At 38.2% G+C, this 27,327-nt stretch overlaps 11 pseudogenes; all 11 read right to left on the bottom strand.

Annotated features, from left to right (window-relative positions):
• Positions 1 to 386: 386 nt before the first annotated feature.
• On the bottom strand, positions 387 to 505 carry LOC123467915 (annotated as a pseudogene).
• An 817-nt stretch (positions 506 to 1,322) lies between these two features.
• Positions 1,323 to 1,441, bottom strand: LOC123467916 (annotated as a pseudogene).
• A 969-nt stretch (positions 1,442 to 2,410) lies between these two features.
• LOC123467918 lies at positions 2,411 to 2,529 on the bottom strand (annotated as a pseudogene).
• Positions 2,530 to 3,345: 816 nt separating this feature from the next.
• Positions 3,346 to 3,464, bottom strand: LOC123467919 (annotated as a pseudogene).
• An 816-nt stretch (positions 3,465 to 4,280) lies between these two features.
• Positions 4,281 to 4,399, bottom strand: LOC123467920 (annotated as a pseudogene).
• Positions 4,400 to 5,368: 969 nt separating this feature from the next.
• On the bottom strand, positions 5,369 to 5,487 carry LOC123467921 (annotated as a pseudogene).
• A 969-nt stretch (positions 5,488 to 6,456) lies between these two features.
• LOC123467922 lies at positions 6,457 to 6,575 on the bottom strand (annotated as a pseudogene).
• Positions 6,576 to 7,544: 969 nt separating this feature from the next.
• On the bottom strand, positions 7,545 to 7,663 carry LOC123467923 (annotated as a pseudogene).
• A 969-nt stretch (positions 7,664 to 8,632) lies between these two features.
• Positions 8,633 to 8,751, bottom strand: LOC123467924 (annotated as a pseudogene).
• Positions 8,752 to 9,720: 969 nt separating this feature from the next.
• Positions 9,721 to 9,839, bottom strand: LOC123467925 (annotated as a pseudogene).
• An 8,764-nt stretch (positions 9,840 to 18,603) lies between these two features.
• On the bottom strand, positions 18,604 to 18,722 carry LOC123467926 (annotated as a pseudogene).
• Between the last annotated feature and the right edge of the window lie 8,605 nt (positions 18,723 to 27,327).

The raw sequence follows: 27,327 nt of genomic DNA on the forward strand, positions 1-27,327 counted from the left end.
CTATTTTTCTATGAAATAGAAATTCAAGTATTTAATACGAAACTGAATTGAATACACTCAAGGAATGATTTTCCAACATTGAAACCTACACAAGGACGATTAATTTCTATAATTAAGGATATTGGACTGGTAACCATCGTGTTCATTGAGCCACTATTTTTCTATGAAATAGAAATTCACATTCATCGGTAAAGTCACTGCTGGTAATGAAACACTCTACACTTCCCTTGTTGGTGTTTAAAAAATTAGCTATCAGTGTGTACGAGATGAAATATCAAAATTCACCCCTAGATGGCGTTTAATAAAGTATCAAAATTCACCACGAGATGGTTTTAACTAAAACTTTGATTCATTTTCGAAACTCTTGCTGGTTATAAAAGGTTTGATGCCAACAGCATCCCGTATTCCCAAGCGGTCACCCTTCTAGGTACTAACGGGACCCGACGCAGCTTAACTTCTGGGAGCTGAAGAGACTAGGTTTTATCTGCGTGGTATGGCCGTTGACGGTTTAATACGAAACTGAATTGAATACACTCAAGGAATGATTTTCCAACATTGAAACCTACACAAGGACGATTAATTTCTATAATTAAGGATATTGGACTGGTAACCATCGTGTTGGTTGAGCCACTATTTTTCTATGAAATATAAATTCAAGTATTTAATACGAAACTGAATTGAATACACTCAAGGAATGATTTTCCAACATTGAAACCTACACAAGGACGATTAATTTCTATAATTAAGGATATTGGACTGGTAACCATCGTGTTCGTTGAGCCACTATTTTTCTATGAAATAGAAATTCAAGTATTTAATACGAAACTGAATTGAATACACTCAAGGAATGATTTTCCAACATTGAAACCTACACAAGGACGATTAATTTCTATAATTAAGGATATTGGACTGGTAACCATCGTGTTCGTTGAGCCACTATTTTTCTATGAAATAGAAATTCAAGTATTTAATACGAAACTGAATTGAATACACTCAAGGAATGATTTTCCAACATTGAAACCTACACAAGGACGATTAATTTCTATAATTAAGGATATTGGACTGGTAACCATCGTGTTCATTGAGCCACTATTTTTCTATGAAATAGAAATTCACATTCATCGGTAAAGTCACTGCTGGTAATGAAACACTCTACACTTCCCTTGTTGGTGTTTAAAAAATTAGCTATCAGTGTGTACGAGATGAAATATCAAAATTCACCCCTAGATGGCGTTTAATAAAGTATCAAAATTCACCACGAGATGGTTTTAACTAAAACTTTGATTCATTTTCGAAACTCTTGCTGGTTATAAAAGGTTTGATGCCAACAGCATCCCGTATTCCCAAGCGGTCACCCTTCTAGGTACTAACGGGACCCGACGCAGCTTAACTTCTGGGAGCTGAAGAGACTAGGTTTTATCTGCGTGGTATGGCCGTTGACGGTTTAATACGAAACTGAATTGAATACACTCAAGGAATGATTTTCCAACATTGAAACCTACACAAGGACGATTAATTTCTATAATTAAGGATATTGGACTGGTAACCATCGTGTTGGTTGAGCCACTATTTTTCTATGAAATATAAATTCAAGTATTTAATACGAAACTGAATTGAATACACTCAAGGAATGATTTTCCAACATTGAAACCTACACAAGGACGATTAATTTCTATAATTAAGGATATTGGACTGGTAACCATCGTGTTCGTTGAGCCACTATTTTTCTATGAAATAGAAATTCAAGTATTTAATACGAAACTGAATTGAATACACTCAAGGAATGATTTTCCAACATTGAAACCTACACAAGGACGATTAATTTCTATAATTAAGGATATTGGACTGGTAACCATCGTGTTGGTTGAGCCACTATTTTTCTATGAAATATAAATTCAAGTATTTAATACGAAACTGAATTGAATACACTCAAGGAATGATTTTCCAACATTGAAACCTACACAAGGACGATTAATTTCTATAATTAAGGATATTGGACTGGTAACCATCGTGTTCGTTGAGCCACTATTTTTCTATGAAATAGAAATTCAAGTATTTAATACGAAACTGAATTGAATACACTCAAGGAATGATTTTCCAACATTGAAACCTACACAAGGACGATTAATTTCTATAATTAAGGATATTGGACTGGTAACCATCGTGTTCATTGAGCCACTATTTTTCTATGAAATAGAAATTCACATTCATCGGTAAAGTCACTGCTGATAATGAAACACTCTACACTTCCCTTGTTGGTGTTTAAAAATTAGCTATCAGTGTGTACGAGATGAAATATCAAAATTCACCCCTAGATGGCGTTTAATAAAGTATCAAAATTCACCACGAGATGGTTTTAACTAAAACTTTGATTCATTTTCGAAACTCTTGCTGGTTATAAAAGGTTTGATGCCAACAGCATCCCGTATTCCCAAGCGGTCACCCTTCTAGGTACTAACGGGACCCGACGCAGCTTAACTTCTGGGAGCTGAAGAGACTAGGTTTTATCTGCGTGGTATGGCCGTTGACGGTTTAATACGAAACTGAATTGAATACACTCAAGGAATGATTTTCCAACATTGAAACCTACACAAGGACGATTAATTTCTATAATTAAGGATATTGGACTGGTAACCATCGTGTTGGTTGAGCCACTATTTTTCTATGAAATATAAATTCAAGTATTTAATACGAAACTGAATTGAATACACTCAAGGAATGATTTTCCAACATTGAAACCTACACAAGGACGATTAATTTCTATAATTAAGGATATTGGACTGGTAACCATCGTGTTCGTTGAGCCACTATTTTTCTATGAAATAGAAATTCAAGTATTTAATACGAAACTGAATTGAATACACTCAAGGAATGATTTTCCAACATTGAAACCTACACAAGGACGATTAATTTCTATAATTAAGGATATTGGACTGGTAACCATCGTGTTCGTTGAGCCACTATTTTTCTATGAAATAGAAATTCAAGTATTTAATACGAAACTGAATTGAATACACTCAAGGAATGATTTTCCAACATTGAAACCTACACAAGGACGATTAATTTCTATAATTAAGGATATTGGACTGGTAACCATCGTGTTCATTGAGCCACTATTTTTCTATGAAATAGAAATTCACATTCATCGGTAAAGTCACTGCTGGTAATGAAACACTCTACACTTCCCTTGTTGGTGTTTAAAAATTAGCTATCAGTGTGTACGAGATGAAATATCAAAATTCACCCCTAGATGGCGTTTAATAAAGTATCAAAATTCACCACGAGATGGTTTTAACTAAAACTTTGATTCATTTTCGAAACTCTTGCTGGTTATAAAAGGTTTGATGCCAACAGCATCCCGTATTCCCAAGCGGTCACCCTTCTAGGTACTAACGGGACCCGACGCAGCTTAACTTCTGGGAGCTGAAGAGACTAGGTTTTATCTGCGTGGTATGGCCGTTGACGGTTTAATACGAAACTGAATTGAATACACTCAAGGAATGATTTTCCAACATTGAAACCTACACAAGGACGATTAATTTCTATAATTAAGGATATTGGACTGGTAACCATCGTGTTGGTTGAGCCACTATTTTTCTATGAAATATAAATTCAAGTATTTAATACGAAACTGAATTGAATACACTCAAGGAATGATTTTCCAACATTGAAACCTACACAAGGACGATTAATTTCTATAATTAAGGATATTGGACTGGTAACCATCGTGTTCGTTGAGCCACTATTTTTCTATGAAATAGAAATTCAAGTATTTAATACGAAACTGAATTGAATACACTCAAGGAATGATTTTCCAACATTGAAACCTACACAAGGACGATTAATTTCTATAATTAAGGATATTGGACTGGTAACCATCGTGTTGGTTGAGCCACTATTTTTCTATGAAATAGAAATTCAAGTATTTAATACGAAACTGAATTGAATACACTCAAGGAATGATTTTCCAACATTGAAACCTACACAAGGACGATTAATTTCTATAATTAAGGATATTGGACTGGTAACCATCGTGTTCATTGAGCCACTATTTTTCTATGAAATAGAAATTCACATTCATCGGTAAAGTCACTGCTGATAATGAAACACTCTACACTTCCCTTGTTGGTGTTTAAAAATTAGCTATCAGTGTGTACGAGATGAAATATCAAAATTCACCCCTAGATGGCGTTTAATAAAGTATCAAAATTCACCACGAGATGGTTTTAACTAAAACTTTGATTCATTTTCGAAACTCTTGCTGGTTATAAAAGGTTTGATGCCAACAGCATCCCGTATTCCCAAGCGGTCACCCTTCTAGGTACTAACGGGACCCGACGCAGCTTAACTTCTGGGAGCTGAAGAGACTAGGTTTTATCTGCGTGGTATGGCCGTTGACGGTTTAATACGAAACTGAATTGAATACACTCAAGGAATGATTTTCCAACATTGAAACCTACACAAGGACGATTAATTTCTATAATTAAGGATATTGGACTGGTAACCATCGTGTTGGTTGAGCCACTATTTTTCTATGAAATATAAATTCAAGTATTTAATACGAAACTGAATTGAATACACTCAAGGAATGATTTTCCAACATTGAAACCTACACAAGGACGATTAATTTCTATAATTAAGGATATTGGACTGGTAACCATCGTGTTCGTTGAGCCACTATTTTTCTATGAAATAGAAATTCAAGTATTTAATACGAAACTGAATTGAATACACTCAAGGAATGATTTTCCAACATTGAAACCTACACAAGGACGATTAATTTCTATAATTAAGGATATTGGACTGGAAACCATCGTGTTGGTTGAGCCACTATTTTTCTATGAAATATAAATTCAAGTATTTAATACGAAACTGATTTGAATACACTCAAGGAATGATTTTCCAACATTGAAACCTACACAAGGACGATTAATTTCTATAATTAAGGATATTGGACTGGTAACCATCGTGTTCGTTGAGCCACTATTTTTCTATGAAATAGAAATTCAAGTATTTAATACGAAACTGAATTGAATACACTCAAGGAATGATTTTCCAACATTGAAACCTACACAAGGACGATTAATTTCTATAATTAAGGATATTGGACTGGTAACCATCGTGTTCATTGAGCCACTATTTTTCTATGAAATAGAAATTCACATTCATCGGTAAAGTCACTGCTGATAATGAAACACTCTACACTTCCCTTGTTGGTGTTTAAAAATTAGCTATCAGTGTGTACGAGATGAAATATCAAAATTCACCCCTAGATGGCGTTTAATAAAGTATCAAAATTCACCACGAGATGGTTTTAACTAAAACTTTGATTCATTTTCGAAACTCTTGCTGGTTATAAAAGGTTTGATGCCAACAGCATCCCGTATTCCCAAGCGGTCACCCTTCTAGGTACTAACGGGACCCGACGCAGCTTAACTTCTGGGAGCTGAAGAGACTAGGTTTTATCTGCGTGGTATGGCCGTTGACGGTTTAATACGAAACTGAATTGAATACACTCAAGGAATGATTTTCCAACATTGAAACCTACACAAGGACGATTAATTTCTATAATTAAGGATATTGGACTGGTAACCATCGTGTTGGTTGAGCCACTATTTTTCTATGAAATATAAATTCAAGTATTTAATACGAAACTGAATTGAATACACTCAAGGAATGATTTTCCAACATTGAAACCTACACAAGGACGATTAATTTCTATAATTAAGGATATTGGACTGGTAACCATCGTGTTCGTTGAGCCACTATTTTTCTATGAAATAGAAATTCAAGTATTTAATACGAAACTGAATTGAATACACTCAAGGAATGATTTTCCAACATTGAAACCTACACAAGGACGATTAATTTCTATAATTAAGGATATTGGACTGGTAACCATCGTGTTGGTTGAGCCACTATTTTTCTATGAAATATAAATTCAAGTATTTAATACGAAACTGATTTGAATACACTCAAGGAATGATTTTCCAACATTGAAACCTACACAAGGACGATTAATTTCTATAATTAAGGATATTGGACTGGTAACCATCGTGTTCGTTGAGCCACTATTTTTCTATGAAATAGAAATTTAAGTATTTAATACGAAACTGAATTGAATACACTCAAGGAATGATTTTCCAACATTGAAACCTACACAAGGACGATTAATTTCTATAATTAAGGATATTGGACTGGTAACCATCGTGTTCATTGAGCCACTATTTTTCTATGAAATAGAAATTCACATTCATCGGTAAAGTCACTGCTGATAATGAAACACTCTACACTTCCCTTGTTGGTGTTTAAAAATTAGCTATCAGTGTGTACGAGATGAAATATCAAAATTCACCCCTAGATGGCGTTTAATAAAGTATCAAAATTCACCACGAGATGGTTTTAACTAAAACTTTGATTCATTTTCGAAACTCTTGCTGGTTATAAAAGGTTTGATGCCAACAGCATCCCGTATTCCCAAGCGGTCACCCTTCTAGGTACTAACGGGACCCGACGCAGCTTAACTTCTGGGAGCTGAAGAGACTAGGTTTTATCTGCGTGGTATGGCCGTTGACGGTTTAATACGAAACTGAATTGAATACACTCAAGGAATGATTTTCCAACATTGAAACCTACACAAGGACGATTAATTTCTATAATTAAGGATATTGGACTGGTAACCATCGTGTTGGTTGAGCCACTATTTTTCTATGAAATATAAATTCAAGTATTTAATACGAAACTGAATTGAATACACTCAAGGAATGATTTTCCAACATTGAAACCTACACAAGGACGATTAATTTCTATAATTAAGGATATTGGACTGGTAACCATCGTGTTCGTTGAGCCACTATTTTTCTATGAAATAGAAATTCAAGTATTTAATACGAAACTGAATTGAATACACTCAAGGAATGATTTTCCAACATTGAAACCTACACAAGGACGATTAATTTCTATAATTAAGGATATTGGACTGGTAACCATCGTGTTGGTTGAGCCACTATTTTTCTATGAAATATAAATTCAAGTATTTAATACGAAACTGATTTGAATACACTCAAGGAATGATTTTCCAACATTGAAACCTACACAAGGACGATTAATTTCTATAATTAAGGATATTGGACTGGTAACCATCGTGTTCGTTGAGCCACTATTTTTCTATGAAATAGAAATTTAAGTATTTAATACGAAACTGAATTGAATACACTCAAGGAATGATTTTCCAACATTGAAACCTACACAAGGACGATTAATTTCTATAATTAAGGATATTGGACTGGTAACCATCGTGTTCATTGAGCCACTATTTTTCTATGAAATAGAAATTCACATTCATCGGTAAAGTCACTGCTGATAATGAAACACTCTACACTTCCCTTGTTGGTGTTTAAAAATTAGCTATCAGTGTGTACGAGATGAAATATCAAAATTCACCCCTAGATGGCGTTTAATAAAGTATCAAAATTCACCACGAGATGGTTTTAACTAAAACTTTGATTCATTTTCGAAACTCTTGCTGGTTATAAAAGGTTTGATGCCAACAGCATCCCGTATTCCCAAGCGGTCACCCTTCTAGGTACTAACGGGACCCGACGCAGCTTAACTTCTGGGAGCTGAAGAGACTAGGTTTTATCTGCGTGGTATGGCCGTTGACGGTTTAATACGAAACTGAATTGAATACACTCAAGGAATGATTTTCCAACATTGAAACCTACACAAGGACGATTAATTTCTATAATTAAGGATATTGGACTGGTAACCATCGTGTTGGTTGAGCCACTATTTTTCTATGAAATATAAATTCAAGTATTTAATACGAAACTGAATTGAATACACTCAAGGAATGATTTTCCAACATTGAAACCTACACAAGGACGATTAATTTCTATAATTAAGGATATTGGACTGGTAACCATCGTGTTCGTTGAGCCACTATTTTTCTATGAAATAGAAATTCAAGTATTTAATACGAAACTGAATTGAATACACTCAAGGAATGATTTTCCAACATTGAAACCTACACAAGGACGATTAATTTCTATAATTAAGGATATTGGACTGGTAACCATCGTGTTGGTTGAGCCACTATTTTTCTATGAAATATAAATTCAAGTATTTAATACGAAACTGATTTGAATACACTCAAGGAATGATTTTCCAACATTGAAACCTACACAAGGACGATTAATTTCTATAATTAAGGATATTGGACTGGTAACCATCGTGTTCGTTGAGCCACTATTTTTCTATGAAATAGAAATTTAAGTATTTAATACGAAACTGAATTGAATACACTCAAGGAATGATTTTCCAACATTGAAACCTACACAAGGACGATTAATTTCTATAATTAAGGATATTGGACTGGTAACCATCGTGTTCATTGAGCCACTATTTTTCTATGAAATAGAAATTCACATTCATCGGTAAAGTCACTGCTGATAATGAAACACTCTACACTTCCCTTGTTGGTGTTTAAAAATTAGCTATCAGTGTGTACGAGATGAAATATCAAAATTCACCCCTAGATGGCGTTTAATAAAGTATCAAAATTCACCACGAGATGGTTTTAACTAAAACTTTGATTCATTTTCGAAACTCTTGCTGGTTATAAAAGGTTTGATGCCAACAGCATCCCGTATTCCCAAGCGGTCACCCTTCTAGGTACTAACGGGACCCGACGCAGCTTAACTTCTGGGAGCTGAAGAGACTAGGTTTTATCTGCGTGGTATGGCCGTTGACGGTTTAATACGAAACTGAATTGAATACACTCAAGGAATGATTTTCCAACATTGAAACCTACACAAGGACGATTAATTTCTATAATTAAGGATATTGGACTGGTAACCATCGTGTTGGTTGAGCCACTATTTTTCTATGAAATATAAATTCAAGTATTTAATACGAAACTGAATTGAATACACTCAAGGAATGATTTTCCAACATTGAAACCTACACAAGGACGATTAATTTCTATAATTAAGGATATTGGACTGGTAACCATCGTGTTCGTTGAGCCACTATTTTTCTATGAAATAGAAATTCAAGTATTTAATACGAAACTGAATTGAATACACTCAAGGAATGATTTTCCAACATTGAAACCTACACAAGGACGATTAATTTCTATAATTAAGGATATTGGACTGGTAACCATCGTGTTCGTTGAGCCACTATTTTTCTATGAAATAGAAATTCAAGTATTTAATACGAAACTGATTTGAATACACTCAAGGAATGATTTTCCAACATTGAAACCTACACAAGGACGATTAATTTCTATAATTAAGGATATTGGACTGGTAACCATCGTGTTCGTTGAGCCACTATTTTTCTATGAAATAGAAATTCAAGTATTTAATACGAAACTGAATTGAATACACTCAAGGAATGATTTTCCAACATTGAAACCTACACAAGGACGATTAATTTCTATAATTAAGGATATTGGACTGGTAACCATCGTGTTCATTGAGCCACTATTTTTCTATGAAATAGAAATTCACATTCATCGGTAAAGTCACTGCTGATAATGAAACACTCTACACTTCCCTTGTTGGTGTTTAAAAATTAGCTATCAGTGTGTACGAGATGAAATATCAAAATTCACCCCTAGATGGCGTTTAATAAAGTATCAAAATTCACCACGAGATGGTTTTAACTAAAACTTTGATTCATTTTCGAAACTCTTGCTGGTTATAAAAGGTTTGATGCCAACAGCATCCCGTATTCCCAAGCGGTCACCCTTCTAGGTACTAACGGGACCCGACGCAGCTTAACTTCTGGGAGCTGAAGAGACTAGGTTTTATCTGCGTGGTATGGCCGTTGACGGTTTAATACGAAACTGAATTGAATACACTCAAGGAATGATTTTCCAACATTGAAACCTACACAAGGACGATTAATTTCTATAATTAAGGATATTGGACTGGTAACCATCGTGTTGGTTGAGCCACTATTTTTCTATGAAATATAAATTCAAGTATTTAATACGAAACTGAATTGAATACACTCAAGGAATGATTTTCCAACATTGAAACCTACACAAGGACGATTAATTTCTATAATTAAGGATATTGGACTGGTAACCATCGTGTTCATTGAGCCACTATTTTTCTATGAAATAGAAATTCACATTCATCGGTAAAGTCTGTCACCTACGGTGCTGCCCTCACGGGCAGGATTGTAGGTGGCAAGGGCCCTTTAAATTTATGTTAACGTTAAGAAGCCCTTGCCCCCTTTTTTAGTTCAGTTGTTTTTTCAGTATTGTCCCGTAACGGTGGTAAATGAGCATCTCTCGTTTACCTCCCCCGTAATCCAGTATAAACTTTAAGTTCTCAGTCTCTCTCTCTCTCTTTGTTCTCCCCCCTTTTCTCACAGAAATACAGTGTGTTTAAATTCCCCCCAAGTAAACTCTCTTATCTTTTCTCTGCAACGCGCCTGCAAGCACGTCAGGTGCGTTACAAATGGTGCCGAAACCCGGGATTTAACGAACACGTGCATTTCTCTTGTTATCCCTAGTAAAACTTGTTAGATTCAGTAAAATTGTCGGGTATTCCCCTTTGTAAGACTTTGACACACGTCCACGCCATCCTGAAGGCAAAACCCGGTCTACCACGCCTTTACGTATCTGACTGTATCGTCGCTGTATCTACGTGAATCATCGACATCCATTTACGTGTGACTACTTCCTTGTCTTTGAACGTTTCTACGTCATGAGTGAAGCCGTAGCAAAAGCCGAGAGTATTGAGTCGGGCGGCAATATCTCTATAGAAGACGAAATGAAGCCAGAAGCAATGAAGAATGAAGGCCCCCTCCTCCCAGACAACGATCTCAAGCAGAAACGTGGGAGAAGAAAGGCGGCCCACACGAAGTTAACGAATCAGCTCAGAAAGGCAGTGGTAGATCACAAGTTGGGAGCCATCAGACTCAAGAAGTTGCAAGTTGCAGCATGGCGAGACGAATTAATTCGTATCTACGAAGACGTCAAAGATCTTCACCACACGTATATGGAGAGCTTGCCCGACATTACGGATCCACAACGTCAAGCATGTGAAAAATGGGAGGTACAATTCGACACCGACCACGTGGAAATCCTCAACTTCGCCATTAGGTATGCCACGTCGTCACGTCACTCAGCCAGCTCTATTGGTACGACAGCTTCAGACGTCACAGTTAGTACCACGCTATCACAGAAGAGGTCTACCCGTTCGACGTCAAATGTTTCCCTTGGTCAACCCAGCCAGCGTGATCTGTGCATCCAGAAACAGATATTGGAACTGGAAGTCAAGATGGAACGTGCAAGAATCCAGATGGAAGCGAGCACCACGTCGGCTACGGAAACGTTAAGCAAGGCGCTGAAAGGCATGGGTGAGCACCTGAGCAAACTCATTGACAGCGCGGAAAAGACGTCATCAGAAATCGCCGCTAACACCAGCTTGGTGAAAGATTCACGTCAGAGTCTACGTGAAATGGATCAGAAGATCAAAGAGGTTAACTTGGACCTAAATGCTCAGATTGAAGGTCTAAAAACAACGATGGAAGTCAACAAGATCCATCTGAGAACGATACAAGAGCAAGTTCTGGACCAAGAGACACGCCTTCCAAAACGATCACAGTCACTCGCTGCTACACAAGACATCCCTGCTCGGGCGTCCTTAAAGTCAATTGAGGCCACAGTAATGCACCGTAGAGACTTGTCCAATCGTTACGTTCCAGCCGGTACCTCTGCACAGGATCCTACCCGAAGACCCTTGCCCATCATGCCTTCAACCTGCAATCCATGCCCACCCCCTGGGCACGATACGTCTTCGGAGAGTTCGGACACGACCCCTGAACCTCCACCTGCCGCTGGCCCTTCCAACCATCCTCATGGCGGCTGCTGTAGTCGTCCACGTACTCCGACCTTCACGATCCAGCCGTTTGATGGAAATCCGAAGAACTACGCCCGGTTTAAGGCTAAATTTCGAGCCTTATACGAACAAGAATACAACGGTTCTCCTGCCCTACTGTTCATGTTGGAAGAGCTGCTGTCGAAGGAGGTCCGGAATGAGATCGGCGAGTGCCTCGCCGATGAGGCTATGTACTCCGTGGTGTGGGAACGACTCGATGCAGTTTACGGCCGCACCGAAGTCATGGATCAAACGTACCTCGACGACCTGCTGCAGATTCCACCTTTGAAGAGTCAAGATGCGGCGAGCCTCAAGACTTTTGCAAACCGGTTGCATGGAGCAGTGGTCACGCTGTCACAATCAAGATATGCCCACGAGCTTCATAGCCGTACTACTCTGATGGCCATGGAAGCAAAGCTGACGACGTACTTTAAAGAGAAGTGGAATGAAAAACGAAAGAGAACGGGTGCAGAGCTGAACGTTCTGGACCTGGACGACTGGGTAACAGTAAAATCCATGAGTAAGCAACATGGTAAAAACGTATTTGAGTCCTTGCCTACGTCGACGTCCAAAGTACGGTTTGATGAGAAGAAGCCTGTCAAGAAACAGAACGCTGCTCACACGTCGACCATTGGACACGTTTCGACAGAAGAAGGCTCTAAATCAACGGCGTCGTCACCTCCGGAGGCTGCTCCCAAGGGAAAACAACCGAAAACGGAGGAGAAAGCGGCCGAAAAGACTGACCAATGGAGGTGCCTAGCTTGTAACGGCAGGGCTCACAACTTGGCCAGCTGTAACCTGTTTATGTCTTTCACGCCCACGAAAAGGGCTGAAGTCGTATTTAAGTCCGGGAGGTGTCTACTATGCCTAACCGGCAAACATGAACGCAAGGAGTGTCCCAGGGACATCAAATGTACCATGGGTCGATGCACTGGATCAAGACACCATCCCTTGCTTCACGGGTCCGAGTTCATCCCACGGAGTAAACTATCGGATCAAATGTCTCCATCAGCGTCTACATCGACTGCATTCCTCGGGACACTAACCCAGAAGGAACCGGTAAAGCGACGTGTACGTTTCAAGATTGTACCCGTTCGTATTAGCGTCGGCACAAGATGGGTCGACACTTTCGGATTCCTGGATACCGGAAGTGACACCACACTGATCAGGAGAGATTTAGTAAAAAGGTTGGGACTCGTTGGTCAGCATAAACGTATCAACGTTGTCTCTTATGATGGAGCCACATCAAACGTCCAAGCTGCGGTTGTGGATTTCTCCCTCTCATCCGTCGATGGAACAAGCCGATTTGAAGTTAAACACGCCTACGCCGTCGACAATTTGAAGGTGACGCCAAATCCTCCAATCAACCCTCGTCAGATGGAGTCCTGGACACACCTACGCGGTCTTGATGTCCCGAACATACAACCCGAAGACGTTGGAGTATTAATTGGAATTGACGTAGCAGAAGCCCACGATCACGTAGATTCCGTCAAGCCGCCGGCTGGAACAATTGGGCCTATCGCCTTCAAAACACCGTTTGGTTGGTGCCTGGGTGGTCAAACGGGCCCGCCACAAGATGGGCGTCCGTTCATCGCCCACATAGTAGCAGAGGAACGTCCCGAAGACCTCAACGAGTTAGTCAAGAAATTTTGGCAGCTGGAGGCGAAAGACGTAGACATGGAGCAGCCTGTTCTCTCCGAAGACGATCTACGTGGGCAACGTATCCTCGAGTCAACAGTAAAGAATGTTGGTAACCGGTATCAAGTCGGCCTTATGTGGAAAACCGACAACGTAAACCTTCCGGACAATCGGGCAACTGCATTGAAGAGACTTTATTCTCTGGAGAGGCGATTTCAACGAGATGTAGACTTCGCCGAGAAGTATGATGCAGTTGTTAAGGAGTACATCGGCCTGGATCACGCCAGACTCCTCACGACCGAAGAGTTGCGGAAAGAGTCAAGTAGAACGTGGTATTTACCGCACCACGGCGTCGTAAGCCCATCCAGCTCTACGACAAAAGTTCGAGTTGTATTCGACGGAGCCGCCGAGTATGGGGGAACGTCGATCAACCAGAACCTGTTACGTGGACCCAATCTTCTCGTTAGCCTACTCGGTGTCCTACTACGCTTCCGAAGGAACCTGGTACCAGTTGGCGCAGATATCGAGAAGATGTTTCACCAAGTGAAGGTCCCAGTAGAAGACCAGGCGGCCTACCGGTTTGTCTATCGAACGCCTGGCAGTAATCAAGTTCCGTTAACGTACCAAATGACTGTCCACGTCTTTGGATCGGTATCTTCACCAACGACCTGTATTTTCGCCCTAAATCGGACTGCAGACGATCATCGCGACCAGTATCCGGAGGCAGCAGAGAGCGTTCGAAGAAACTTTTACGTTGACAACTACCTCGATTCCTTTGATTCCGAAGACGGGGCAGTAAAACGGGCCCGCCAGATGAAGAATCTCTTACAACTAGGCGGTTTCAATCTAACGAAGTGGACGTCCTCATCAAGGAAGGTTATATCGGCTCTACGTGAGTTCGGTTTGGCCTCACCAACACTGGACCTTGATTTGGAGAAGTTGCCCATCGAGCGAACACTTGGAGTGATGTGGAACGGAGAAACGGATATGCTGACGTTCAAGATACGGAAGCAGCCTAGCCATGACGTTCTCACCAAAAGGAATTTCCTCAGTATAATCTCCAGTGTCTACGACCCGTTGGGACTCGTCGCTCCTGTTGTTTTCTTAATGAAGTCACTTCTGCAAGATATATGGACGTACGAGAAAAGGATCGGCTGGGATGACCCTATCCCCGAAGAATTAGGCCAACGCTTTCACTACTGGTACGAGCATCTGGATAACCTGGAGTTGTTAACAGTACCAAGATGTTTCCGGCATCAACGTGGTCGTTGGACGCAGCAGCACCTGCATGTATTTACGGATGCAAGCACAAAAGGATTTGGAGCTGTGGCGTACTTCCGTTTCATCTTCGAAGACCAGTCGATCAACGTATCCTTTGTCATGGCTAAAACACACGTAACACCAGTAAAAGGACTCACGATCCCAAGATTAGAGTTGCAGGCTGCTGTAGAAGGCTTAAATATCGCCCTAGTAATCTGTCGGGAGCTCGAAATCGATTTACGTGAAGTTACCTTCCACACCGACTCTCAAACCGTCTTACGTTGGATCCATTCCCGCACTTGCCGATTTGAAACCTTCGTGAACAATCGGATTGGCAGAATCCTCCGGAACACGAATCGAAGACAATGGCGTCACGTTTCCGGAATTAACAATCCAGCGGACCTGTGTAGTCGTGGCATTGACCCGAAGAACGTCGACGAGTTGGTGAAATTCCACGAGGGTCCATCGTTCCTGAAACTCGATCCGTCGGAGTGGGATATTTGGGAAGAGATCACAGAGCCGGAAGAAAGGGACGTTAACGTAATTCGAGTCTTCGCAGTCAAAACGGAAGATGAAAATCACCCGATTGATGACTGTGTAAAGAAGTATTCCAGCTTGCTCAAGATCCAAAGAGTTATCGCTTGGTGCAGAAGGTTCGCGACCAACGCCAGAGCTAAGATGGGAATTTACAAGCCAACCGTGGGGGAGTTGACGGCCGAAGAAATGATGACGGCCCTCACGCTTTGTGTTAAACGCACCCAAGGACTGGCATTTGCGGAAGAAATCTACGCCTTGAAAAAGAGCTTGGAGTTGCCCCTGAAGTCAAAACTACGCACGTTTAGGCCTTTTCTGGATGAAACAGGTCAGCTACGTGTAGGCGGACGTATACTTCAGGCTCCAGTTGATTATTCCACAAAGCATCCCATCCTACTTCCAGCCGATCAACTCCTGACGCAGCGGATTGTATGGAATCATCACACACGGAATCTCCACATTAAATCTGAAAGATTGTTGGCGGATTTACGTTCACGTTACTGGATAATCTCTGGACGTAACGTCATCAAATCGGTTGTCAACACCTGCTGGCCTTGCAAGCGGAGATCATCGAAACCCATTCCGCCACTCATGGCATCGTTACCAGTTCACAGGCTTACTCCCTATCTTCCACCTTTCGCATATACGGGAATCGATTACTTCGGCTCTCTAACGGTACGAGTCGGTGGAAGAGGATGTAGACACGAGAAACGTTGGGTATGCCTGTTTACGTGCCTAACAACTAGAGCCGTTCACCTAGAAGTCTCCGACGGCCTCAGTCTCGAAGAATTCATGCTATGTTTCACTCGGTTCGTGAGTTTACGTGGAAAGCCGAACGTTGTTTACAGTGACAACGGAACAAATCTCGTAGCTGGGAAACAAGAACTCCGACAAGCTCTAACGGAGTTAATCAAACAACACCAGGAGTTGCAGTCGAAGATGGCATGCCAACAAATAGAGTGGCATTTTTCTCCTCCTCACGGACCCCATTTCGGTGGAGTATGGGAAAGGCTCGTGCAATCGTGCAAACGAGCGATGAAGGTCAGCGTCGGGAATCGTTTAGTCACCGATCGGGTCCTAAGAACGGTGATCGCAGAAGTAGCAGCCCTTTTGAACGCTCGGCCACTAACCCACCTCAGCATGGATCCCGAAGATCCCGATCCGTTAACGCCGAATCACTTTCTTCATGGAGGAGCCCGTCCCTACGTGCCGCTAAAGTTGGGAGATTCTGAGAACATGGACGTCACAGCAAAACAATTCCTTCAAAGCCAGGCCATCATACAACATTTTTGGAACAGATGGCTTCGTGAATACGTTCCACACCTGACGGAAAGGAGAAAATGGTCGGAAAATCGGCCAAACGTTACCGTCGGAGACCTAGTACTCGTCATTGAGCCGAATACTCTACGTGGACAATGGCCGTTGGGAAAAGTGATAGAGGTTCTCCCCAGTGACTCTGATAACGTTGTACGAGTGGTAAAAGTGCAAATCAGCAACCACAAAAACCCTTGTATTCGTCCAGTGACTAAGCTCTGTGTTATGGCTACGGCCAAAGAGCAGGACGTTTACGAAAAAAGTGAAAAAATTGGGTCAACTGAGTAAAAATCGAGATCGTTAGGTCAAAATGTAATGTAAATAGTAAATTCTTGTATAAAAGTAAAAAAAAATGGGTATAAATTGTAAAATGGTAAAATTGTAAAATTGTAGAATGTCAAATGTCAGAATGTAAAATGTAAAACTGGTTTATAGTCATATGTAACACTGTAAAAAGTGGGAACTCCAAAACCGCATTGTAAAATTTCCGACGGCAACGCCACCTATACTTAGTTCAAAGGGCAAAGGCGAAATTAGGTCGCCTACTGTTTAACCCTTGACCGCTTAGGGAAACTGTTTAGTCCCTTACGAACAGCAGGCGACAGTTTACCCCTTGACTTGGTGTGTGCTACTTCATCATTGTGTGTGCTAATCATCTCTCGCCGTCAACGTTCACTATGGCCCAAAATCCAGCCGAATCCGCCGCATCCATCAAAAACAAGTTGAAGGAGTCCCGTGAAAAGGAAGAGGAGTGCGTGCGGAATCTAAATGAAAATCAACTTCATTTGGTTCAAGCCCGAAAGGAAGCCGTGGACGTCATTTACGCCCATCAGCGCGTGGTCCTTCGCCTGAACGAAGAAATCGCTCAGGGAGCTGAAGATCTCGTCAACGTCCAGGTCCACTACCGAGCTGAGAGGGAGAAAATGTTGAGTGGGTTTGTTGGAGACCTGCTGCGCAACATTCGGGAAAAGGAGGTAACCGAAAACGTCAACGTAACGGTTCCAATTCCCGACGCCCCGAAGTACGTTGTGCCCCGTCACACCCCGACCATCCGCTGTTTCTTGCCCGAGCATTTGGAGAAGCCGGGATCTTACCGCTGCACGTTGAAGATTGCGGAATGTGAGGAGTTTATGACTCTCACCAATCAAGATCGCCTGGAGCTTCTTTTCACGCAGCATCGTTGCTTCGGGTGTTTTTTGCCCACCTCTGTTGCTGGCCACACCACCCTGGTCGATTGCCCGCATCCTCGGTGCTGCAATCTCTGCAAGGTGGGAGACCATCACCAGATCCTCTGTGGCCCTCGGAGCTCCTACAAGAGGCTCCTGCCGAAAGAAAATTGAACGTCGACGTGCCTTTTTTTTGGGGGTGGTAATTTTGTCTTCCTAAAAACTGTTTTGTTCTCTTTTGTTTTGTTCCCTTTTGTTTGTACCTGTGGACAGGTGGGCCCGCTGTCACCTACGGTGCTGCCCTCACGGGCAGGATTGTAGGTGGCAAGGGCCCTTTAAATTTATGTTAACGTTAAGAAGCCCTTGCCCCCTTTTTTAGTTCAGTTGTTTTTTCAGTATTGTCCCGTAACGGTGGTAAATGAGCATCTCTCGTTTACCTCCCCCGTAATCCAGTATAAACTTTAAGTTCTCAGTCTCTCTCTCTCTCTTTGTTCTCCCCCCTTTTCTCACAGAAATACAGTGTGTTTAAATTCCCCCCAAGTAAACTCTCTTATCTTTTCTCTGCAACGCGCCTGCAAGCACGTCAGGTGCGTTACAAAGTCACTGCTGATAATGAAACACTCTACACTTCCCTTGTTGGTGTTTAAAAATTAGCTATCAGTGTGTACGAGATGAAATATCAAAATTCACCCCTAGATGGCGTTTAATAAAGTATCAAAATTCACCACGAGATGGTTTTAACTAAAACTTTGATTCATTTTCGAAACTCTTGCTGGTTATAAAAGGTTTGATGCCAACAGCATCCCGTATTCCCAAGCGGTCACCCTTCTAGGTACTAACGGGACCCGACGCAGCTTAACTTCTGGGAGCTGAAGAGACTAGGTTTTATCTGCGTGGTATGGCCGTTGACGGTTTAATACGAAACTGAATTGAATGCACTCAAGGAATGATTTTCCAACATTGAAACCTACACAAGGACGATTAATTTCTATAATTAAGGATATTGGACTGGTAACCATCGTGTTGGTTGAGCCACTATTTTTCTATGAAATATAAATTCAAGTATTTAATACGAAACTGAATTGAATACACTCAAGGAATGATTTTCCAACATTGAAACCTACACAAGGACGATTAATTTCTATAATTAAGGATATTGGACTGGTAACCATCGTGTTCGTTGAGCCACTATTTTTCTATGAAATAGAAATTCAAGTATTTAATACGAAACTGAATTGAATACACTCAAGGAATGATTTTCCAACATTGAAACCTACACAAGGACGATTAATTTCTATAATTAAGGATATTGGACTGGTAACCATCGTGTTGGTTGAGCCACTATTTTTCTATGAAATATAAATTCAAGTATTTAATACGAAACTGAATTGAATACACTCAAGGAATGATTTTCCAACATTGAAACCTACACAAGGACGATTAATTTCTATAATTAAGGATATTGGACTGGTAACCATCGTGTTCGTTGAGCCACTATTTTTCTATGAAATAGAAATTCAAGTATTTAATACGAAACTGAATTGAATACACTCAAGGAATGATTTTCCAACATTGAAACCTACACAAGGACGATTAATTTCTATAATTAAGGATATTGGACTGGTAACCATCGTGTTCATTGAGCCACTATTTTTCTATGAAATAGAAATTCAAGCATTCATACGGTAAAGTCACTGCTGATAATGAATACACTCTACACTTCCCTTGTTGGTGTTTAAAAATTAAAGCTATCAGTGTGTACGAGTTGAAATATCAAAATTCACCCCTAGATGGCGTTTAATAAAGTATCAAAATTCAGCCACGAGATGGTTTTAACTAAAACTTTGATTCATTTTACGAAACTCTTGCTGGTTATAAAAGGTTTGATTTGCCAACATTGCATCCCGTATTCCCAAGGACGGTCACCCTTCTAGGTACTAACGGGACCCGACGCAGCTTAACTTCTGGGAGCTGAAGACACTAGGTTTTATCTGCGTGGTATGGCCGTTCACGTGTTTAATACGAAACTGAATTGAATACACTCAAGGAATGATTTTCCAACATTGAAACCTACACAAGGACGATTAATTTCTATAATTAAGGATATTGGACTGGTAACCATCGTGTTCGTTGAGCCACTATTTTTCTATGAAATAGAAATTCAAGTATTTAATACGAAACTGAATTGAATACACTCAAGGAATGATTTTCCAACATTGAAACCTACACAAGGACGATTAATTTCTATAATTAAGGATATTGGACTGGTAACCATCGTGTTCGTTGAGCCACTATTTTTCTATGAAATAGAAATTCAAGTATTTAATACGAAACTGAATTGAATACACTCAAGGAATGATTTTCCAACATTGAAACCTACACAAGGACGATTAATTTCTATAATTAAGGATATTGGACTGGTAACCATCGTGTTGGTTGAGCCACTATTTTTCTATGAAATATAAATTCAAGTATTTAATACGAAACTGAATTGAATACACTCAAGGAATGATTTTCCAACATTGAAACCTACACAAGGACGATTAATTTCTATAATTAAGGATATTGGACTGGTAACCATCGTGTTCGTTGAGCCACTATTTTTCTATGAAATAGAAATTCAAGTATTTAATACGAAACTGAATTGAATACACTCAAGGAATGATTTTCCAACATTGAAACCTACACAAGGACGATTAATTTCTATAATTAAGGATATTGGACTGGTAACCATCGTGTTGGTTGAGCCACTATTTTTCTATGAAATATAAATTCAAGTATTTAATACGAAACTGAATTGAATACACTCAAGGAATGATTTTCCAACATTGAAACCTACACAAGGACGATTAATTTCTATAATTAAGGATATTGGACTGGTAACCATCGTGTTCGTTGAGCCACTATTTTTCTATGAAATATAAATTCAAGTATTTAATACGAAACTGAATTGAATACACTCAAGGAATGATTTTCCAACATTGAAACCTACACAAGGACGATTAATTTCTATAATTAAGGATATTGGACTGGTAACCATCGTGTTCGTTGAGCCACTATTTTTCTATGAAATATAAATTTAAGTATTTAATACGAAACTGAATTGAATACACTCAAGGAATGATTTTCCAACATTGAAACCTACACAAGGACGATTAATTTCTATAATTAAGGATATTGGACTGGTAACCATCGTGTTGGTTGAGCCACTATTTTTCTATGAAATATAAATTCAAGTATTTAATACGAAACTGAATTGAATACACTCAAGGAATGATTTTCCAACATTGAAACCTACACAAGGACGATTAATTTCTATAATTAAGGATATTGGACTGGTAACCATCGTGTTCGTTGAGCCACTATTTTTCTATGAAATAGAAATTCAAGTATTTAATACGAAACTGAATTGAATACACTCAAGGAATGATTTTCCAACATTGAAACCTACACAAGGACGATTAATTTCTATAATTAAGGATATTGGACTGGTAACCATCGTGTTCGTTGAGCCACTATTTTTCTATGAAATAGAAATTCAAGCATTCATACGGTAAAGTCACTGCTGATAATGAAACACTCTACACTTCCCTTGATTGGTGTTTAAAAATTAGCTATCAGTGTGTACGAGATGAAATATCTAAAATTCACCCCTAGATGGCGTTTAATAAAGTATCAAAATTCAGCCACGAGATGGTTTTAACTAAAACTTTGATTCATTTAATACGAAACTGACTTGCTGGTTATACATAAGGTTTGATTTGCCAACATTGCATCCCGTATTCCCAAGGACGGTCACCCTTCTAGGTAACTAACGGGACCCGACGCAGCTTAACTTCTGGGAGCTGAAGACACTAGTTTTTATCTGCGTGGAAATAAAAATGGCCGTTGACGTGTTTAATACGAAACTGAATTGAATACACTCAAGGAATGATTTTCCAACATTGAAACCTACACAAGGACGATTAATTTCTATAATTAAGGATATTGGACTGGTAACCATCGTGTTCGTTGAGCCACTATTTTTCTATGAAATAGAAATTCAAGTATTTAATACGAAACTGAATTGAATACACTCAAGGAATGATTTTCCAACATTGAAACCTACACAAGGACGATTAATTTCTATAATTAAGGATATTGGACTGGTAACCATCGTGTTCGTTGAGCCACTATTTTTCTATGAAATAGAAATTCAAGTATTTAATACGAAACTGAATTGAATACACTCAAGGAATGATTTTCCAACATTGAAACCTACACAAGGACGATTAATTTCTATAATTAAGGATATTGGACTGGTAACCATCGTGTTGGTTGAGCCACTATTTTTCTATGAAATATAAATTCAAGTATTTAATACGAAACTGAATTGAATACACTCAAGGAATGATTTTCCAACATTGAAACCTACACAAGGACGATTAATTTCTATAATTAAGGATATTGGACTGGTAACCATCGTGTTCGTTGAGCCACTATTTTTCTATGAAATAGAAATTCAAGTATTTAATACGAAACTGAATTGAATACACTCAAGGAATGATTTTCCAACATTGAAACCTACACAAGGACGATTAATTTCTATAATTAAGGATATTGGACTGGTAACCATCGTGTTGGTTGAGCCACTATTTTTCTATGAAATATAAATTCAAGTATTTAATACGAAACTGAATTGAATACACTCAAGGAATGATTTTCCAACATTGAAACCTACACAAGGACGATTAATTTCTATAATTAAGGATATTGGACTGGTAACCATCGTGTTCGTTGAGCCACTATTTTTCTATGAAATAGAAATTCAAGTATTTAATACGAAACTGAATTGAATACACTCAAGGAATGATTTTCCAACATTGAAACCTACACAAGGACGATTAATTTCTATAATTAAGGATATTGGACTGGTAACCATCGTGTTCGTTGAGCCACTATTTTTCTATGAAATAGAAATTCAAGTATTTAATACGAAACTGAATTGAATACACTCAAGGAATGATTTTCCAACATTGAAACCTACACAAGGACGATTAATTTCTATAATTAAGGATATTGGACTGGTAACCATCGTGTTCGTTGAGCCACTATTTTTCTATGAAATATGAAATTCAAGTATTTAATACGAAACTGAATTGAATACACTCAAGGAATGATTTTCCAACATTGAAACCTACACAAGGACGATTAATTTCTATAATTAAGGATATTGGACTGGTAACCATCGTGTTCGTTGAGCCACTATTTTTCTATGAAATAGAAATTCAAGTATTTAATACGAAACTGAATTGAATACACTCAAGGAATGATTTTCCAACATTGAAACCTACACAAGGACGATTAATTTCTATAATTAAGGATATTGGACTGGTAACCATCGTGTTGGTTGAGCCACTATTTTTCTATGAAATATAAATTCAAGTATTTAATACGAAACTGAATTGAATACACTCAAGGAATGATTTTCCAACATTGAAACCTACACAAGGACGATTAATTTCTATAATTAAGGATATTGGACTGGTAACCATCGTGTTCGTTGAGCCACTATTTTTCTATGAAATATAAATTCAAGTATTTAATACGAAACTGAATTGAATACACTCAAGGAATGATTTTCCAACATTGAAACCTACACAAGGACGATTAATTTCTATAATTAAGGATATTGGACTGGTAACCATCGTGTTCGTTGAGCCACTATTTTTCTATGAAATAGAAATTCAAGTATTTAATACGAAACTGAATTGAATACACTCAAGGAATGATTTTCCAACATTGAAACCTACACAAGGACGATTAATTTCTATAATTAAGGATATTGGACTGGTAACCATCGTGTTCGTTGAGCCACTATTTTTCTATGAAATAGAAATTCAAGTATTTAATACGAAACTGAATTGAATACACTCAAGGAATGATTTTCCAACATTGAAACCTACACAAGGACGATTAATTTCTATAATTAAGGATATTGGACTGGTAACCATCGTGTTGGTTGAGCCACTATTTTTCTATGAAATATAAATTCAAGTATTTAATACGAAACTGAATTGAATACACTCAAGGAATGATTTTCCAACATTGAAACCTACACAAGGACGATTAATTTCTATAATTAAGGATATTGGACTGGTAACCATCGTGTTGGTTGAGCCACTATTTTTCTATGAAATATAAATTCAAGTATTTAATACGAAACTGAATTGAATACACTCAAGGAATGATTTTCCAACATTGAAACCTACACAAGGACGATTAATTTCTATAATTAAGGATATTGGACTGGTAACCATCGTGTTCGTTGAGCCACTATTTTTCTATGAAATAGAAATTCAAGTATTTCATACGGTAAAGTCACTGCTGGTAATTGAATACACTCTACACTTCCCTTGTTGGTGTTTAAAAAATAGCTATCATGTGTACGAGATGAAATATCTAAAATTCACCCCTAGATGGCGTTTAATAAAGTATCAAAATTTAGCCACGAGATGGTTTTAACTAAAACTTTGATTCATTTAATACGAAACTGACTTGCTGGTTATACATAAGGTTTGATTTTCCAACATTGAATCCCTATTCCCAAGGACGGTTACTTTCTAGGTAACTAACGGGACTCGTAACGCAGCTTAACTTCTGGGAGCTGACACTATTTTATCTGCATGAATATGGCCATTTTCAAGTATTTAATACGAAACTGAATTGAATACACTCAAGGAATGATTTTCCAACATTGAAACCTACACAAGGACGATTAATTTCTATAATTAAGGATATTGGACTGGTAACCATCGTGTTCGTTGAGCCACTATTTTTCTATGAAATAGAAATTCAAGTATTTAATACGAAACTGAATTGAATACACTCAAGGAATGATTTTCCAACATTGAAACCTACACAAGGACGATTAATTTCTATAATTAAGGATATTGGACTGGTAACCATCGTGTTGGTTGAGCCACTATTTTTCTATGAAATATAAATTCAAGTATTTAATACGAAACTGAATTGAATACACTCAAGGAATGATTTTCCAACATTGAAACCTACACAAGGACGATTAATTTCTATAATTAAGGATATTGGACTGGTAACCATCGTGTTCGTTGAGCCACTATTTTTCTATGAAATAGAAATTCAAGTATTTAATACGAAACTGAATTGAATACACTCAAGGAATGATTTTCCAACATTGAAACCTACACAAGGACGATTAATTTCTATAATTAAGGATATTGGACTGGTAACCATCGTGTTCGTTGAGCCACTATTTTTCTATGAAATAGAAATTCAAGTATTTAATACGAAACTGAATTGAATACACTCAAGGAATGATTTTCCAACATTGAAACCTACACAAGGACGATTAATTTCTATAATTAAGGATATTGGACTGGTAACCATCGTGTTCGTTGAGCCACTATTTTTCTATGAAATATAAATTCAAGTATTTAATACGAAACTGAATTGAATACACTCAAGGAATGATTTTCCAACATTGAAACCTACACAAGGACGATTAATTTCTATAATTAAGGATATTGGACTGGTAACCATCGTGTTGGTTGAGCCACTATTTTTCTATGAAATATAAATTCAAGTATTTAATACGAAACTGAATTGAATACACTCAAGGAATGATTTTCCAACATTGAAACCTACACAAGGACGATTAATTTCTATAATTAAGGATATTGGACTGGTAACCATCGTGTTCGTTGAGCCCTACTATTTTTCTATGAAATAGAAATTCAAGTATTTAATACGAAACTGAATTGAATACACTCAAGGAATGATTTTCCAACATTGAAACCTACACAAGGACGATTAATTTCTATAATTAAGGATATTGGACTGGTAACCATCGTGTTCGTTGAGCCACTATTTTTCTATGAAATAGAAATTCAAGCATTTCATACGGTAAAGTCACTGCTGGTAATTGAATACACTCTACACTTCCCTTGTTGGTGTTTAAAAAATAGCTATCATGTGTACGAGATGAAATATCAAAATTCACCCCTAGATGGCGTTTAATAAAGTATCAAAATTTACCACGAGATGGTTTTAACTAAAACTTTGATTCATTTATCGAAACTACTTGCTGGTTATAATAAGGTTTGATTTGCCAACATTGCATCCCGTATTCCCAAGGACGGTTACCTTCTAGGTAACTAACGGGACTCGACGCAGCTTAACTTCTGGGAGCTGAGAGACTAGGTTTTATCTGCATGGTATGGCCGTTTTCAAGTATTTAATACGAAACTGAATTGAATACACTCAAGGAATGATTTTCCAACATTGAAACCTACACAAGGACGATTAATTTCTATAATTAAGGATATTGGACTGGTAACCATCGTGTTGGTTGAGCCACTATTTTTCTATGAAATATAAATTCAAGTATTTAATACGAAACTGAATTGAATACACTCAAGGAATGATTTTCCAACATTGAAACCTACACAAGGACGATTAATTTCTATAATTAAGGATATTGGACTGGTAACCATCGTGTTCGTTGAGCCACTATTTTTCTATGAAATAGAAATTCAAGTATTTAATACGAAACTGAATTGAATACACTCAAGGAATGATTTTCCAACATTGAAACCTACACAAGGACGATTAATTTCTATAATTAAGGATATTGGACTGGTAACCATCGTGTTGGTTGAGCCACTATTTTTCTATGAAATATAAATTCAAGTATTTAATACGAAACTGAATTGAATACACTCAAGGAATGATTTTCCAACATTGAAACCTACACAAGGACGATTAATTTCTATAATTAAGGATATTGGACTGGTAACCATCGTGTTCGTTGAGCCACTATTTTTCTATGAAATAGAAATTCAAGTATTTAATACGAAACTGAATTGAATACACTCAAGGAATGATTTTCCAACATTGAAACCTACACAAGGACGATTAATTTCTATAATTAAGGATATTGGACTGGTAACCATCGTGTTCGTTGAGCCACTATTTTTCTATGAAATAGAAATTCAAGTATTTAATACGAAACTGAATTGAATACACTCAAGGAATGATTTTCCAACATTGAAACCTACACAAGGACGATTAATTTCTATAATTAAGGATATTGGACTGGTAACCATCGTGTTGTGTTGAGCCACTATTTTTCTATGAAATATAAATTCAAGTATTTAATACGAAACTGAATTGAATACACTCAAGGAATGATTTTCCAACATTGAAACCTACACAAGGACGATTAATTTCTATAATTAAGGATATTGGACTGGTAACCATCGTGTTCGTTGAGCCACTATTTTTCTATGAAATAGAAATTCAAGTATTTAATACGAAACTGAATTGAATACACTCAAGGAATGATTTTCCAACATTGAAACCTACACAAGGACGATTAATTTCTATAATTAAGGATATTGGACTGGTAACCATCGTGTTGGTTGAGCCACTATTTTTCTATGAAATATAAATTCAAGTATTTAATACGAAACTGAATTGAATACACTCAAGGAATG

Source organism: Daphnia magna, unplaced genomic scaffold, assembly GCF_020631705.1.
Source record: "Daphnia magna isolate NIES unplaced genomic scaffold, ASM2063170v1.1 Dm_contigs254, whole genome shotgun sequence".
NCBI lineage: Eukaryota > Metazoa > Arthropoda > Branchiopoda > Diplostraca > Daphniidae > Daphnia > Daphnia magna.